The following is a 17,470-nucleotide window of genomic DNA, read 5'->3' as shown; positions in this document are numbered from 1 at the left end:
TGGCTCCTAGTTTTTAAGATGTATTGACTAGCTAGGTATGGTGGCTCATATCTTTATTCCCAGCCCTCAGAAGAATAAGGTAGGATTGCTGAGTTCCATGCTAGCCTGAGCTACAAGAGTGAGACCCTGTCTCAAAAAATTTGCTTTGACCATTAACAATAGTTTTAAAGCCGGGTATGGTAGTGCACACCTTTAATTCCAGCACTTAGGAAGCGGAGGCAGGTGGATTTCTGTGAGTTCAAAGCCAGACTGGTTTATATAGCAAATTCCAGGCTAGGGGGCTACAGGGAGACTCTGTCTTTAAAAGACCAATAATAATAATAATTTTAAAGTCTTCTAATTTCAATCATCTTAGGTAGGGAAAGCATGCTCCTGTACAATATAAAAATCTCAAAACCGGGCTGGAGAGGTGGCTCAGCGGTTAAGAACACTGGTTGTTCTTGCAGAAGACCCGGGTTCGAATCCTAGCACCCACATGGCAGCTAACTGTCTGTAGCTCCAGTCCCAAGGGATCTGACAGCTTCTTCTGAGGTCCTCTGGCATTGCACAACACAGGTGCACTTACTTACATGCAGGCAATACATGCATACACATAAAAATAATAAATAACCTGGGTGTGGTGGCATACCCAGCACTTGGGAGGCAGAGGCAAGTGGATCTTCGTGAGTTCGAGGCCAGCCTGGTCTACATAGTGAGTTCCAGGACAGCTAGGACTGCAGAGAGACCCTGCCTTGAAAAGACAAAAAGAAATAATAATAATAATAATAATAATAATAATAAATAACATATTAAAAAACAAAAATAATAAATAAAAATTTTAAAAAAAGAATGTGAGACTTAAAAAAAATCTCAAAACCATGATGAGAAAGACTAGTACATTTGACTACCTAAAAACAAATGGTCAAAAGCAAAAGCAGGAGCTAGGTGTAATGGCTCACACTTGTAATCCCAGCACTCAGGAGGGTAAGGCAGGAAGATCAAGAATTGAAAGCCAGCCTGGGTCTCACTATCTCAAACAAACAAAACAAAACAAAACAAAACAAAAAAGTGAAGAGGACTGGCTGGGTTGTGAATAGCGATGGCTTTGTCTCTGCTGGGCTTATCCTGGGCACCCAGGCCTTGGGGCTGGAGCGCTACCATTTCCAGGCACCAAATTTTCCATCATTTTTCTATTCCTCTTCTACAGCCCCAGCGTACCTTCACCTGTGCCCTACAGAAAGTGTAAATCACCTAATGGAACTTTTGGAGATCAAAATCACAATCTGGGAAGTTAAAATTTTTTTAAATATTTTATTTATTCATTTTCATTTTTATGTGTATGTGTGTATTGCCTGTATGCATGTAAGTGCACTCCTGTCCTGCAATGCCTGCAGAGGCCAGAAGAGGGTGTTGGATCCCCTGGAACTGGGGTTACAGATGGTTGTTAGCCACCCTGTGGGTTCTGGGATTTGAACCTGGGTCCTCTGCAAGAGCAGCCAGTGCTCTTAACCATCTCTCTTAACCATGAGCCATCTCTCCAGCCCCTGGAAGTTAAAAATTTTAAGTACTTTAATAACTAACCTGATTTAACTCTCAAACTAAAAACATGTGGTTGTATTCTAGATGTCTATACTATAATTTTTGAATATTATTTACTGACAAAACTGTACTATCAAGCCCCAACAATGCTGTGAAATTTCTCACTGTTGCTGTAATGTGAATTTAACTTTCATTCCCTTCCAAATTCTCCAACCTATCCAGAGTTTTTCAGTGTAACGTTATTTTTTTTTTAAGCAATGCTAATTTAAAAAATAATTTAAAGAGAATCGTTTGGTTCCCAGCACCTACATGGTGGCTCACAACTGGCTATAACTCCAGTTCCAGGAGAGCCAGTGCCCTCTTCTGGTGCACACGCATACATATAGGCAAAACACCCATACAATACACACAAAATAAAACCAAATAAATCCTTAAAAAAAAACAAACAAGAGCTGGAGATGTCGCTCAATAACAGTGATGACCTAGCATTGCAAAAGGCCCTGAGTTTGACCCCCAGCGATGCCCTTGCCACACACGACCCCCAAAATGTCTTGGCAGAAGGGGGATAAACTGCTTGATCAATATGAGCTTTCCTTTTCTTTTATGTTTTTTAAGATGTATTTGTAGCCAGGCGTGGTGGCACATGCCTTTAATCCCAGCACTCAGGAGGCAGAGGCAGGCAGATCTCTGTGAGTTCAAGGCCAGCCTGGTCTACATAGTGAGTTCCAAGACAGCTGGGGCTACAAAGAGACCCTGTCTCAAAAAGACCAAAAAAAAAAAAAGAAAAAAAAAAAAGATGTATTTGTGTGTGTGTGCGTGTGTGTGTGTGTGTGTGCATGCATGTTGCATGTGTGCATGGATGTGTGTGCCTGTACTCATATACAGAGGCCAGAAGATTACAGTGAGCAACCTCCTCTCTCACTCTCCTCCTATTCCTTTGGGGGAGGGTTTCTCCTGGAACCTGGAGCTTGAGTTTTGTTGGCTAGGCTAGAAGCCAGCAAGCCCCAGAGATCCTCCTGTCTGACAGACACGATTGGAAGGCCACTGTGCGTTTTTCTATGATCCCACTCTCTTCCTCCCTCTCTATCTGATGTTCTCAAACATGCATGCTTTAATTTGTATTCTTCCCTAAGTGGCAACATACGGTTTATTGTTTGGCATGTGTTAAGCCCTTATGTAAGTAGTGTTGATCTGTAAAGTGAAACTTGGGTCCTGGCAGGTTCAACCTTGGACCTGAAGCTTTGATAGAGCCTGACTCTGACCCTCTGCTGTCTCTGCCCTTTCCACAGCCAAGGAGTCCAGATGGCCTGAAATGTTCACAGTTAGAGTCTGGGACTCCTAGAGGTGACACTCAGGATACTTGAAACCCCAGAGCTTGCAGCCCAGACAGCCTGAGGCTTGCCTCCAGCACCCATACAGGGCCCTTTCCAGGGCCCATCCTCTTGAGTGTGGAGGACTGGCCAGTGGCTGCTGTTGGTGCAGAGTGAGGTGGCAGTAGAGAGATCTGAAACTGCTGTGTCCACACAGAGAAGACTGGGGTGACTTCTTTGCAGCCTTTCTTCCCCACCCCTTAAATTTTGTGCATTTGGCAACTTGCTTTTCCAAATTCAATATTACATTATTTTTGTTTTGAGACAATGTCTCACTGGCTGACCAGGAACTTGCTATGTAGACCATTTCTGTAAGGCCTTGAACTTACAGAAATCTGCCTGCCTCTGCTTCTCCAGTACTGGAATTAGAAGTGGGTGCCACCATGCCTGGCGCATTACTTTTTTAGGTTTTCTTTGTTTTTTTTTTGTTTTTTTTTTTTTGGGACAGGGTCTCCCTGTAGCCCCAGCTGTCCTGGAACTCACTATGTAGACCAGGCTGGCCTCGAACTCACAGAGATCTGCCTGCCTCTGCCTCCCCAAATGCTGGGATTAAAAGCATGCACCACCACACTTGGCAGGCACATCACTTTATAACACTACAGTTTTGAGCTCTATGTTAGTATCTTTTGCTCTAATTTATTGATTTTCATTCCCTTACAATATTTCATTAAAATGTTAAAGTTTCAAATTGCTGAAAAAGATTCTGATGATAACAGGGAAGAAATAGAAAGGACAACAAGGTTAACACCTGGCAGCCTGGCAGCCTGGTTACGGGAACACGGAGATAAACCCTGCCATGTGGCAGGGAGTAGAAACTGAAGAAAACTACAAGATTAACATTAGAGGGCCTAATGAGGTGGCTCAGCTAGTAAAGGTGTCTGGCACCAAGCCTGATGGACTGAGTTTAATCTTCCACATGGTGGAAAGAGAGAACTAAGTCCTAAAAGTTGTCCTGTGACTCCTAGAGGTTGACCTCTGACCTCCACATGCACACAGTGGCATGCAGGCACCCACAACGAAATAAGTAAAATGTAAGTTAAAAACATTTTTATTTATTCATTTTTTTGTCTTTTGGAGACAGAGTATCCCTGTAGCCCCAGCTGGTCTGGAACTCACTGTGTAGACCAGGCTGGCTTCGAACTCACAAAGATCCACCTACCTCTGCCTCCCAAGTGCTGGGATTAAAGGCATGCACCACCATGCCCAGCTGTAAAATGTAATTTTTTTAAAAAAGATTAACACATGAAAGAGGTCCGTTGGCAAAGACTAGAAGCCCTTCCCCACCTGGGCTACACACAATGAACGGAGCATGCTTAACTGTATAACAACTTCAAAAGGATCATGGCTCATGGCCCAGAGCAGTAGAGCTTCTCCAGCTTACCAACCCACTCTTACACTCAGAAGCATTTCCTCCAGTAGCTTTAAAAAAAAATTATCAAGAATTTCATACATGCATATATGGTGTTTTGATCAAATCCATGCCCACACCCCCCCGCAACTCCTCCCATATCTCCCCATCACATTTTTCTGACAACTTCATGTACTCTTTCTTCTTTTATTTTTTTTTATGGGGCTTTTGGCTACTCGAACATTCCCCCCTCTGAAGAGGTAACCCTAAAATCTTTTAAGGATTAGATAAAATTTCCCAAATATTTTCAACATTTTTGGACTTTGGAATGGAGTATGTTGCTAAGAAGCCCAAGAACATTGTGAGTTTTAGTCAAGAAACTGGCTACTTTTCTGGGGGTCTTTTCGCCCTAACTGCCTAGCCAATTCCTACCTCCTATTTTTTTTTTTTTTTGGTCTTTTTGTGACAGGGTCTCCCTGTAGCCCTAAGCTGTCCTGGGACTCACTATGTAGACCAGGATGGCCTTGAACTCACAGAGATCCGCCTGCCTCTGCCTCCCGAGTGCTGGGATTAAAGGCATGTGCCACCATGCCCAGCATCTTTTTAAAAAAACATTTTTTTATTATTTTTGTTTTATGTTTATGAGTGTATTGCTTGCATGTATGTGAGTGCATCCGTGTCATGCAATGCCATGGAGGTCAGAAGAGGGCTTTGGATTTCACTGGAACTGGAGTTCGTAGTCACCATGTGGGTGCTGGGAATTGAACCCAGGTCCTCTACAAGAGCAGTCAGTACTCTTAACCACTGAGCCATCTCTCCAGCCCCCTTACCTCCTATTCGTATCACACTATCCTCTGAAGAGGTGACCCAAATTGCCAATAGGGAATCAGGACACAGATGGCTCTGGCTTCTTCCATGCTGACAGGGATGCAGGGTGAGGCAACTGGAGTACTCCCAGTGGATCTAGCTAAAAGACTCCCAAATTGCATAACTCTTATCTCTAGGGGGAAAAGAAAGTCCTTGAATCGTGGCTAGGAGATGTGAAAGAGAAGTAAAGGCAAGAATAATTAGCATTACAAGTTCTAGACAGGGAACTAGAAAAAAGTCAGAACAGGGCAATTTTCAAATGTTCATATGAGAGTCCACTGGAGTTTCTTGACAAGGGCTTCCAACAGCATTCCTCTATTGGGTTCCTCCTCATTTTTCTTTTGTCTTCCAAGGCTGGAGTGATGGATTCAGGATTTGCTTTGAGGTATTTTGATAGTTGTCGGAGTGGTTAAAATCAGTGTCAGTTCCCTCGCAAAGACTTCTAGATAGGGGGAGAAAAAAATTTATCCATCATTTTAGAACAATAGCTGGTTGTCTCCCTTAGCTACAGGTGGGCACTACAGTATTGAGAAGTGAGATTTGAAGTCTTACATCTGAGCACCACTTTCTGGTTAGGAACAAAATCATCAATGAGAAATAATTGTCTAAATAACTTTTTATATAGACTTAAGCCTAATGTCTGAGACATGAAATCCCTTGAACTCAAAGAAACATACTGATGACTTTACTCTTTGGTTATACTTTCCTTTTGGGTGTTTAAGACCATACAGTTGGCCCAAATAAATCAATTTTTTTTTTGGTCTTTTTGAGACAGGGTCTCCCTATAGCCCCAGCTGTCCTGGAACTCACTATATAGACCAGGCTGGACTTGAACTCACAGAGATCCGCCTGCCTCTGCCTCCCAAGTGTTGGGATTAAAGGTGTGTGCCACCATGCCCTGCAAATCAATTTATTTTTACACTTAAGGTCATTTGAGGATCTGTTCCTCAGGGGTCACATGGGCTTCGGAGGAGCTCCTGGCTCCTTTCTTTTACCAGTTCCGTCTATATGAAGCTAATTCAAAGGTCCATGTCTGGTTTTACTTGGAAGCATGAATGAGATGTTTCCTCTGAGTTGACTCTCCTCTTTGTAGACTGGACACTGGTTCAAGTCCATCTCGTGGCCTCCCTGAACAAGAGGACAGGTGACTCACCAGTTATAGGATGTTTTGAGAGGTGTTCCATAGACCCCTGGAATATAGTCGACCTTGCAGGCCAAGGGGCAAAAACTGTCCTTTAAGTCCCTCTAACCACATAGGCCTCAAACTATGGCTATTAAACATCCAATAAGGTTAGTTCCACCAGTCTGGTATTTTTAATTATCATGTGCTATGTAGATAATTCTTGGGTAAAAAAACAAATATTCTCAGATAAACTTTGACTAGATACATATTTTGTTCCTTAAGCTAGTTGACTAAACTATGACCATAGACATTTTAAGATTATGTGTATATTATCTTTGTCTCATCCTTTATATATCATAATAAACCTACACAGACCTTTATCACTTGCTTAGGCTTTCTCATTTTTTTTCTATTTTGGAACACATCCTTTTAACGTCCTTTACATTCTCATTTTCTTTTAATAATTATGAGACATAATAGCATTAACAAATACATTTTCCATCTGTTGTGAGACTTCTTTTCCTGGGGATACTAAGCAATGCTTATTCCCTTTTAAGGTTCTAGTGTCAAGCCAATATTTGGTTAAAGTTTTACTGAGGAAATAATGAATTTATTGAACTTACCGAGCATTTCTTCCAGTAGCTTTTTAAAAAAAATTATGTGTATGGGGCTAGAGAGATGGCTCAGTGGTTAAGAGCACTGACTGCTCTTGTAGAGGACCCAGTTCGATTCCCAGCACCCACATGGCGGCTACAAACCATCCTTAACTCCAATTCCAGGGGAATCCAAAGCCCTCTTCTGACCTCTGCAGTATCGCACGACACAGGTGCACTCCCATACATGCAGCCAATACACTCATACACATGAAATTAAAATAATAAAATATTTTTTAATTATGTGTATATGTGTGAGTTTATGCACTTTTAGTGCAGTGCCAGTGGGGGCCAGATGAGTGGGTTGGATCCTCTGGGGCCAGAGTTACAGGCTATTGTGAGCCACCTGACATGGGTGCTGGGAACTGAACTTGGATCTTCTGCAAGAGCAGTGTGCACTCAACAGCTGAGCCATCTCTCTGAAACATTTTCCCTTTTTTAACAAACCATCTCTATTTCTGTTTCTAACCATGTGTCCCTGGTCCAGTCCTTTGCCCTGGGACTCAAGAACCTGGACACTTTTGCAGGTGCCCTGGCTTTGCACAGGTTACCACTACCACTCTGTTGAGCCCTTCCACATGCTCCCCAAGTGAGCCAGGATGCAACCTGTACCAATTTGCAGCCCTGGCAGAGATTCAGGCAGAGTCAGCGGGCTCCCCCTGCTGGAAGGCATAGAAACTGAGCAGACAGATCCAGCATTCCTCCATAAGAACTGCCTTTGGGACTCATTTAAACCCTACTCCACAGAGACATGAATAATTGCCTTCTCTCCTGGTTCCAAAAACACTTTGACATGACAGATATTCTAATAGCTCCCGTTTCTGGATCCCTTATTAGGGTGGAGGCGTCCTCTGGACTCAGACTGTCCACTAATCACTGCATGACCTTTGCCAAGACACTGGACCTCTGGGTGACTCAGTTCCTCAGGAATGAAATAGAAATGGTCTATCACCCAGCTCATAGGACTGCTTTGAGGATGAGAGTCAAAGTATAAAACATTGAAAGTAGTGCCCAGCATGTAGTGAGCATTAGTCCCTGTAAGGTGCCAGACCCAGGTTAATGAGTCCTCAGCCACAGAGAGTTTGCTGGTCTACATTCCTTCTGTCATTTTTACCACCTAATATCACAGCTGCAAGAGGGAAATACATTTATGGTCGCCCCTACTTTGCAGGAGAGGACACTGAGGCACAGAGAGAGGACTTGAACCCAAGAAACTCTAACAGCCATACCTTCATCACCACACAGTGCTCGTGAGACAGACACTGTCCTTAATACAGGGATAAGGAAACTAAGGCTCCAAGAGGAGACATGACTTGCCTTGGGTCATATAGCTAATTAGTACTGCAGTCTGACCTGGACTTGACCCAGTTCTGTCTCCCCACACTGTCTGGTGTAATACCATGACAACCCAGCAAAAGTTAACGACCCTGTGATAAGTGAGGACACTGAATTGAGATGGTTGATTTGCTCAAGGTCACAGAGCAAGTAAGTAGTGAGCTTTTCGTGGCGTACAGAACCCAAGGACATGGGAGTTGGGGCCCAGCGCCTCATCACCTTGCTGCAGCTCCTGGCCCTCTCTTGTCTTTGTGATCATGGCTCATCTTCCTAAGCTCCAAGTTTAGTACCACTTGCTTCCAGGCCAGCTTTGGCACAGCTGTCAAAGTGTCCATCTCAAGCTGTCACTCTGCCCAAGCCTAACCTTGGCATTGGCTCTTGGGACTCTGCTTCCATTCCCTTGGCAGATTCGTTACTTTTTCCTGTTGCTGTGATATAATACTCTGAGAAAAATAGTTTAAGGAAAGAAGGGTTTATTTTGGCTCAAAGTTCAAGCATACAGTCCATCACAGTGGGGGAAATCAAGTCAAGGTAACAGGATATGAAACAACTGGGCACATTGCATCCATAGTCCGGAAGAAGACAGCAATGAATGCTCATGCTCAGAGCTTTCTCCGCTTGATGCAGTTCAAGACCTAAGCCCAGAGAACAGGGCTATCCCCTTTTAGGGTGGCTCTTTACCTCTCAATTTCTAATCAAGACAATCCATCACAGGCATACCCAGAAGCTAACCCAATCTGACAATTTTTAAAATTTATTATTTTATGTGTATGCATGTATTGCCTGCATGTAGGTAAGTGCACCCGTGCCATGCAATGCCTGAGGAAGACAGAAAAGGCTGTCGGATCCCCTGGAACTGGAGTTACGAACAGTTGTTAGCTGCCATGTGGGTGCTGGGATTCGAACCAGGTATTTTGCAAGAACAACCAGTGTTCTTAGCCGCTGAGCCATCTCTCCAACCCCCAATCAATTTTTACAGATGTGCTGGGAGGCTTGTCTCTGAGGTGATTTTAGATCCTGTCAGGTTGACAATATTAACCATTATGCCTGGCCTCTGGAAGGCAGCTGGTGCAAGAGGAGGACCAGTGAGTTGGAGCTAGTGACCCAGATGTACTTCTTCACCTCTGCACAGCCTTGGGTGAGTTTCCCTCCTTCCTGAAGCGCTCATCACCTCTCAAACGGGCAGTTGTCTGTGCCTTGCAGGCTGCATGGAAGATGAAATGCGGTTTAGTACATTCAGTATCTGGCACACAGCAGGCGCTCTAGACCCCCAATGCACATGTTGCCACAGGCTCAGAAGTCCACCCCCTTCACTCCCAAGGTGGTCTCCCTGAGCTGTATAACCTAGTCCGACTGGGCTGGTGTAGGATACACATCCTCTGTGATGCCTGGGGCAGAGGGGAAGGTCACAAAACCCTGGACATAAAGGCAGAATAGCTTTAGCATATGTAACTCTGTCATTGTTCAGTGACCCAATGAAGATGACTACGACACCCACTATATGCCAGTGACTGTGCTTTGTAATGCAACTACTGTGTAAAGGAGAAAGGCAAGCTCCAGGTTTGCTGTATGTCATCTAGAGCTTCCCTAGTCAACCATACATAATGCTACTCAGCATGTTTACTGAGTACTTGTGCTGGTTCCCATATGTGCAGATGCCATGTGAAACATTAAAATCATCCCATTTATAGGTGAGGAAACAGGCAGAGGCAGTTAAGAGGTTCAACCTCGGGGCTGAAGAGATGGTTCAGGGGGTAAGAACATTGGCTGTTCTTACAGAAGACCCGGGTTCGAATTCCAGCACCCACATGGCAGCTAACAACCGTCTGTAACTCCAGTTCTAGGGTATCTAACACCCTCTTCTGTCCTCCATGGGCATTTCATGACACGGGTACATACACATACATACATGCTGGCAAAACACTCATTCACATTTAAAAAAATGACATTTTGGGGCTGGAGAGATGGCTCAGCAGTTAAGAACACTGGTTGTTCTTGCAGAAGACCTAGGTTCGAATCCCAGCACCCACATGGCAGCTTACAACTGTCCGTAACTCCAGTTCCAGGGGATCCAATAGCCTCTTCTGTCTTCCATGGGCATTCCATGACACAGGTGCACTCACCTACACGCAAGCAATACACACATACACATAAAATAAAAATAATAAAATATTTTAAAAATAAATAACATTTTAAGAAGTTTCTGCTTGGCAGAGAAACAAATCAGGCCTAGGTCCAGCTTCAGGAGGTTCAATCGCTGAAGATACCTGGGATACACTGGCAGCATCACATTGTGGCATGAGCTATGGCAGAGGTATGTAGAGGGCACCAGGGAAGCTGGTAGAGAGGAGTAGTTCTACTGGGAAGGAGTACCAGGAGGCTTCCTGGGAAGAGGTGATGCTTGATTAGAAAACAAGTGGCAGGGAAAACCCAGGACACTGCTACCCATCTCTCAGCCTTTTGCAGCTGCAATTACGTCCCCATGGATTGGCCCTGATGTGCCAGGTCTCTACAAATCTGTGGCTTCTTTGTAGTGTTTCCACCCTAGGGGAGGTTGTGGCTTCTTGTAGTTGCTGATGTCCAGTCCGCCTCAGTCTCCCCTGGTTGCTATTTTGACCATCAAACAACTTTGTAGCTAACTCCCCATATTAACGTTCTCTCTTTTGAACCACCTGGCATGGGGCTTGTCCTCTGGGTAGATCTCTGATATTCTGTCTCTGTCTCCCTGTTTGTAAACTGAGGAATCCCCAGGCATGGAGGTGCACATCTTAATCCCAGAACTTAGGAGGCTGGAGGCAGGATGATTTTAAGTACAAGGCCAGACTGAGCTACATAGCAAAGCCTAGTCTCAGAAAATAAGAATAAGGGCTGGAGATATAGCTCAGTGGTAGAATACTTGCCTAGTATGTTCAGGGCCCTGGGTTCAATCTCCAGTACTGCCAAAAATATAAAAGAAATGTAATAATGAGTAATCATTTGATCACACACAACAAACAGGTATCTAGTATTTCCTGGATCTAAAAGCTACACTAAATGTTGAGGATACTATAGGAAAGAGACAGGGTAAAGAGATAAAAATTCTGGTCCTGCCCATCCCCCCTACCATGATCAGATGAAATGTTTGCATATGTGTGACCTGTGTCAGGAAAAACCATCATATACAAACATGCAAATCCTATTTGGCTACAGCGTATTTTCTGAATTTAAGCATTCTGCTCCTAAGAATTTTCCCTCACCTGCCTCTAATCCTGAAAGATTCAGGACAAATAAAAGGAAGCCTTCATTTTACACCACAGGGAGTCAACTTTAGGGGCTCATTAGCCCAAGTGTAGTGTAATTTGAAGCTATAAATAGGTCTTTAACAACAGGTTTAGCTAAACCCCAAGATGTCAGTGGCATAGAGAGAAGGTAGTGGTGAGCCCCAGAGCACCCACCTGCTGCCTGCTCTCAGTTCTGTAGCTTCTAGTGCCTGTAACTTAACTCTGGGGGAATCTGACGCCTTTGGCCTCCTCAGACACTTTCTCTCATGTATACACACACAACTAAAAATAACAAAATAGGGGCTTGGAGAGATGGTTCAACAGTCAAGTGCATTGGCTGCTCTTATAGAGGACCGGGGTTCGGTTCCCAGCACCCACATCATGGCTAACAACTGCCCATAACTTCAGTTCCAGAGGATCCAACACCCTCTTCTGGCCTCCACAGACATTGTAGAACACAGGTGCACTTATTTACATGCAAGCAAAACACTCATACACATAAAAAAATAAATAAGTTTTTAATCAAATAAAGCCCATCATGGTGGCACACATCTTTAATCCCAACATTCAGGAGGCAGAGGCAGGTGGATCTCTATGGGATCGAGGCCAGCCTGGTCTACAAAATGAGTTCCAGGGGCTGGAGAGATGGCTCAGTAGTTAAGAACACTGACTGCTCTTACAGAGGACCCAGGTTCGATTCCCAGCACCCACATAGCAGCTAACAACTGTCTATAACTCCAGTTCCAGGGGAGCTGACACCCTCTTCTGACTCCTGTGGGCAATGCACAACATGGGTGCACTTACATACATTCATACACATAAAATTAAAATAAGGAAAAAACAAAGTGAGTTCCAGGCCAACTGGGCTATAGGAAACCCCTTGTCTTAAAAAAAAAAAAAAATCTCCTCCAAAACCCAAAAATAAATAAAATAGGACTGGAGAGATGACTCAGAGGTTAACAGTTCTTGCAGAGGGCCTGGGTTCAGTTCCCAGCTCCCACACAGCAGCTCACAAGTGTTTGTAACTCCAGTTCCAGGAGATTTGATGCCCTCTCCTGGCCTCCACAGGCACCTGCATGCATGTGGTATACATTCACATGCTCAAGCATGCTCTAGCTCCCACACACAGTAAAATAAGTAAATCTTGGCTGGGCGTGGTGGCACACGCCTTTAATCCCAGCACTGAGGAGGCAGAGGCAGGTGGATCTCTGTGAGTTCAAGGCCAGCCTGGTCTACATAGTGAGTTCCAGGACAGCTGGGGCTACAGGGAGACCCTGTCTCAAAAAGACCAGAGAGAGAGAGAGAGAGAGAGAGAGAGAGATTCTGAGTATCTAGGTTCTTTGCTGGCTTTTTTTTTTTTTTTTGGTCTCTTTGAGACAGGGTCTCCTCGCTGGCCTGAAACTCGCTATGTAGACCAGGCTGGGCTCTAACTCACGAGATCTGCCTGCCTCTGCCTCCCAAGTGCTGGGATTAAAGGCATGTGCCAACACACCCAGCTAAGTATTCATTTATTTACCTTTTTATTGTGGTAACAGGTACTGAACCTAGGGCTTCACACATGTTGGTGAAGCTATAAGAAGCTCCAGTCCCAGCTTGCTATGTGATCTTCAGCAAGCTGCTTTCTCTCTCAGAGTCAAAAAACAACCAAGTGTTGGGAAACCCTGCTGTTAGGGTTGTAGTTCTCCATGTCCGGATAGCCCTAAGGGGCTCAGTGCCAAATGGAAGGACTCCCCTTTTCAGCAGGGGGCCTCCTGCTCTCTTCCTGGCTTACCTGGAAAGTGCCACCAAGCATGGATGCCTGACCTTATTTGGAACATGACCTTTGGCATAGTTACCCGGAGTAAAAGCTACCCCCAGGTTTTTTCTATATGATAATCAGGCATTGCCTGATAGTCAGACGATAGGAGCCCACTACCACATGTAAATAAAGCATACTATGAGCACCTATCAGCTGAGGCTTTGGCTACCGCCTCCACACTATAATTTCTCTAGTTCTCCCACTGAATAAACGGAGCTGTTTCACTGAGTCTGGAGCTGTATCACTGCATCTAGAGCTGTTTCTGTTTCACTGAGCCGTGGAACCAGCCTCCCCGGAAGGGCTTTCTTACGTCACTGCTCACTGGCTGTCCTGACTCCGTTCGCCGCTTCTGCTCCCCCTGCCCTCGTGGACCGGTGGCCAACAACCTGCGAAGAGAGGGAGAGACCCCCCGCAACCAAGGAAAAAAGAGAGGATCCTCTGAGAACCAGTATTACTATTAGACATGAGGCATGGTACAGCAATCTCAAATACAAAGACTGCAACCAGCCTGCTGGGTTTCCAGCTCAGGTTCAGTCCTTACTTAGGCAGATTCCTTTAATGTTCTATGCCTCAACTTTTCATAGGTAAAACAGAGACAATAATGACTTCCTCATATGGTGGTTTGGAGCATCAAATAACGTAGATCAAGCTCTTGACATTAAATGTGATGGCAAACACCTGTAATCTCAACACTCAGAAGGCTGAAACAGGAAGATCACAAGTTCAAGCCAGTCTGGGCTACAGAGTGAGGCTATCTCAAAAATCAAACATACAAACAAACCAGGATAAAGTGCTTAGAACAGTGACTGGCTCAGTGTATTTATTTATTTTTAATATTTCATTTATTTTTATTGTATGTTTATGAGTGTTTTGCCTGCATATATGTAAGTGCACCCATGTCATGCAATGCTCGTGGAGGCCAGAAGGTGGGTGTTAGGTTCCCTGAAATTGAAGTTACAGATGGTTGTTGGCTGCCATGTGGGTGCTGGGAACCAAACCCAGCCAGTGCTTTTTTTTTTTTTTTTTTTTATCTTTTTGAGACAGGGTCCCAGCTGGCCTGGAACTTACTTTATAGACCAGGCTGGCCTTGAACTCACAGAGATCCTTCTGCCTCTGCCTCCCGAGTGCTGGGACTAAAGGCGTGTGCCACCACACCCGGCTTGCAGCCACTGCCCTTAACCACTGAGCCATCTCTTCAGCCCCCCGCTTGGTGCATTTAACCATGCTTCACATGGTATCTACATTCTACCTGGTTTTGGAATCAGGGTACACTTGGTTCCACAGTATAGCCCCACTCTTCCCCTTTCAGCCTCAGGTTTCTCCTCTCTACATGGAAGAGAGAACCTCTTCTTGTCCCCGAAAATGGTTTGTGTATGGAGGCTTGGTCCCCAGTTGGAGGAGGAACTAAGAAGTGATTGTTGAGTGTGCTAACTTCATCAATGGACTAATAGCTGAATGGGCTATTAGGAGGTGGAGTCTCTTGTAAGAAGGTCACGGAGCATGCTTTTGAGGGTAGTAACTTTTCCCTGCCCCACCTCCTTGCTGCCCACAATGATATACCTTTCCTTCATATCTAGGACTTGTCATAGGCCTTTAAAAGCACAAGAGACAGCTGACTGGACTGAAAGCTCTGACACAATGATCTAAATAAATTCTGCTTCCCTTTTTACTATAGGTTTTGAATTTGATGTTCAAGGGGGACACTCAGACGGACTGTTGTTTTTATAAGAGATTTATCAGGAGTGATATTAATGCCATAGACAGCAGCATGACAGGGGCACTGAGACCAGTTCAAAACCTTTCAGTTACCTTGGGTATTTGGTCATAGTGACTAATGTACCCCTTTCCTTAAGATAGTATGATACACTGGGCATGGTGGGATATGCCTGTAATCCTGGGACTTAGAAGGCAAAGGCAGGAGGATCACCCAAGAGTTCCGAGCCAGCCTAGGTTACATAGTGAGACTCTCTCAAAAAAATCAATCAATCAATCAATCAACCAACACACCAATCAACCACTTGTGATATAGCAACTCATCTATGGGTGCCTGGCACGTTTTCTTCTCTCCTCACTTGGCTCCAGTTTTCTTTTATTTATTTATTTGTTTGTTTTGGTCTTTTTGAGACAGGGTCTCCCTGTAGCCTCAGCTGGCCTGGCACACGCTATGTAGACCAGGCTGGCCTTGAATGCACAGAGATCCACCTGCCTCTGCCTCCCCAGTGCTGCGACTAAAGGCGTGCGCCACCAATGAGCTTAACCAACTGTATTCTTATATAATATCCTGGTAAGGTTAGGTCATTAAACGTTCCCTTTATTTTACTTACTGGGTAATACCTTGAAATGTAACCCTGGGATGCTCAGAGATGTTTTATCACTCTGTGGTACTCTCACTACCCTAACATATTTCATTATTCTGTAAAGTCTTGAAACTTTGTGATGGTTTCCACTATGTCTGTTGATAAAGACACAAAACTAAAAGAATGCAAAGTTTACCAAATGGTTTAATGAGGCACCTGGTCCAATTAGTCCAAGAAAAATGTAGATCAAAAGTGTCATAAATCAGGCCGAGCGTGGTGGTGCACACCTTTAGTTCCAGCACTCGGGAGGCAGAGGCAGATGGATCTCTGTGAGTTCAAGGCCAGTCTGGTCTACATAGTGAGTTCCAGGACAGCTGGGGCTACAGGGAGACCCTGTCTCAAAAAGATCAAAACAAAACAAAACAAAAACAAAAGAAAAAAGTGTCATAAATTAAATTTCTGCTGATGATACCTGATTTTGTAAAATGACATTACCATTTGACCAGGTTCTAGATCAATTAGCCTAGCCTAGTTGTAGATCAAAAGGTGGCAGATGTCCTGACCCATGCCTGGGATATCTACTTTAAAACCTATGTTGGCTGAGTGAACTCAGGAAGGAATTTCCTGAGATAATATGGTCCATCACAAAAAGAAATATAGGACCCAGATATTAATCATAAAATAACATGAAATTGACTATAAAATCCTCATCTGAGCTGGGCATGATGGGGCTTGCCTTTAATCCCAGCACTCAGAGGCAGAGGCAGGCGGAGTTCAAGGCCAGCCTGGTCTCCAGAGTGAGTTCCAGGCCAGCTGGGGCTATAAAAAAAAAAAAAAAGACCAAGAAAAAAAGAAGAAAAGATCATAAGAGCCCATCATGTTCAGGTGCCTGCAAAATAAAATAACAGCTCAAAGCAGCCTTTGTCCTTTTCATAAGATTTATTTTATTTTTTATGTTTATTTATTGTGTGTAAGTATATCTATGTATGGGGCTAGAGAGATGGCTCAGTGGTTAAGAACACTGGCTGTTCTTGCAGAAGACCTGGGTTCGAATCCCAGCACCCACGGCAGCTAAAAACTGTCTATAACTCCAGCTCCAGGGGATCCGAAAGCCTCTTCCATCCTCCACAAGCATTGCATGACACAGGTGCACCTACCTACATGCAGGCAACACACGCATACACATAAAATAAAAATAATAAAATCTATTTTTTTAAAAAAAGTATATGTGCCGGGCGTGGTGGCACACGCCTTTAATTCCAGCACTCGGGAGGCAGAGGCAGGCAGATCTCTGTGAGTTCAAGGCCAGCCTGGTCTACATACTGAGTTCCAGGACAGCTGGGGCTACAGGGAGACCCTGTCTCAAAAAGACCAAAAGAAAAAAGTATATGTATGTGTAGAACTCAGAGGGCAACCTGTAGATCTGGTGCTTTCCTTCCATCATGTGTGTTCTTGGGATTGAACTCAGGTTATCAGACCCACTGGCAAAAGCCTTTACCTGCTGAACCAACCTGAAGGCATCTACTTCAACCTCCACCCGCTTTTTTTCTTTTACATTAAAAATAAAATTCACTAGAGTTTTTGAAATCACTCTCCTCTGCATTTCTATTTAACGAAGATGATTGCTGAGTTCAAGTGTAGCCTGGGGAATATGCATGATCCAGTCTCAAAAAAGACAGCAAAACAAAAACAAAAACTCAAAGTTCATATTTTCCAATAGAAGAAAACAGCTTCTGCAACACAAAGATTTAGGAACAAAACTAAGGCACCCTTCTCCAGTGCTCTTCCACTGCAAAACGCTAAAACGGTTCTAACAAAAGGGTGGCATCTTGGGGTACTTACAGGAAGGGGTGTGTATTTTCTGAAAGACTGCAGACTTGTTTTGAGACAGAGTCTCACTA

This window comes from Nannospalax galili, unplaced genomic scaffold (assembly GCF_000622305.1).
Source record: "Nannospalax galili isolate Female #2095 unplaced genomic scaffold, S.galili_v1.0 scaffold2227, whole genome shotgun sequence".
Taxonomy (NCBI): Eukaryota; Metazoa; Chordata; class Mammalia; order Rodentia; family Spalacidae; genus Nannospalax; species Nannospalax galili.
Note: the sequence above shows the minus strand (reverse complement) of the source record.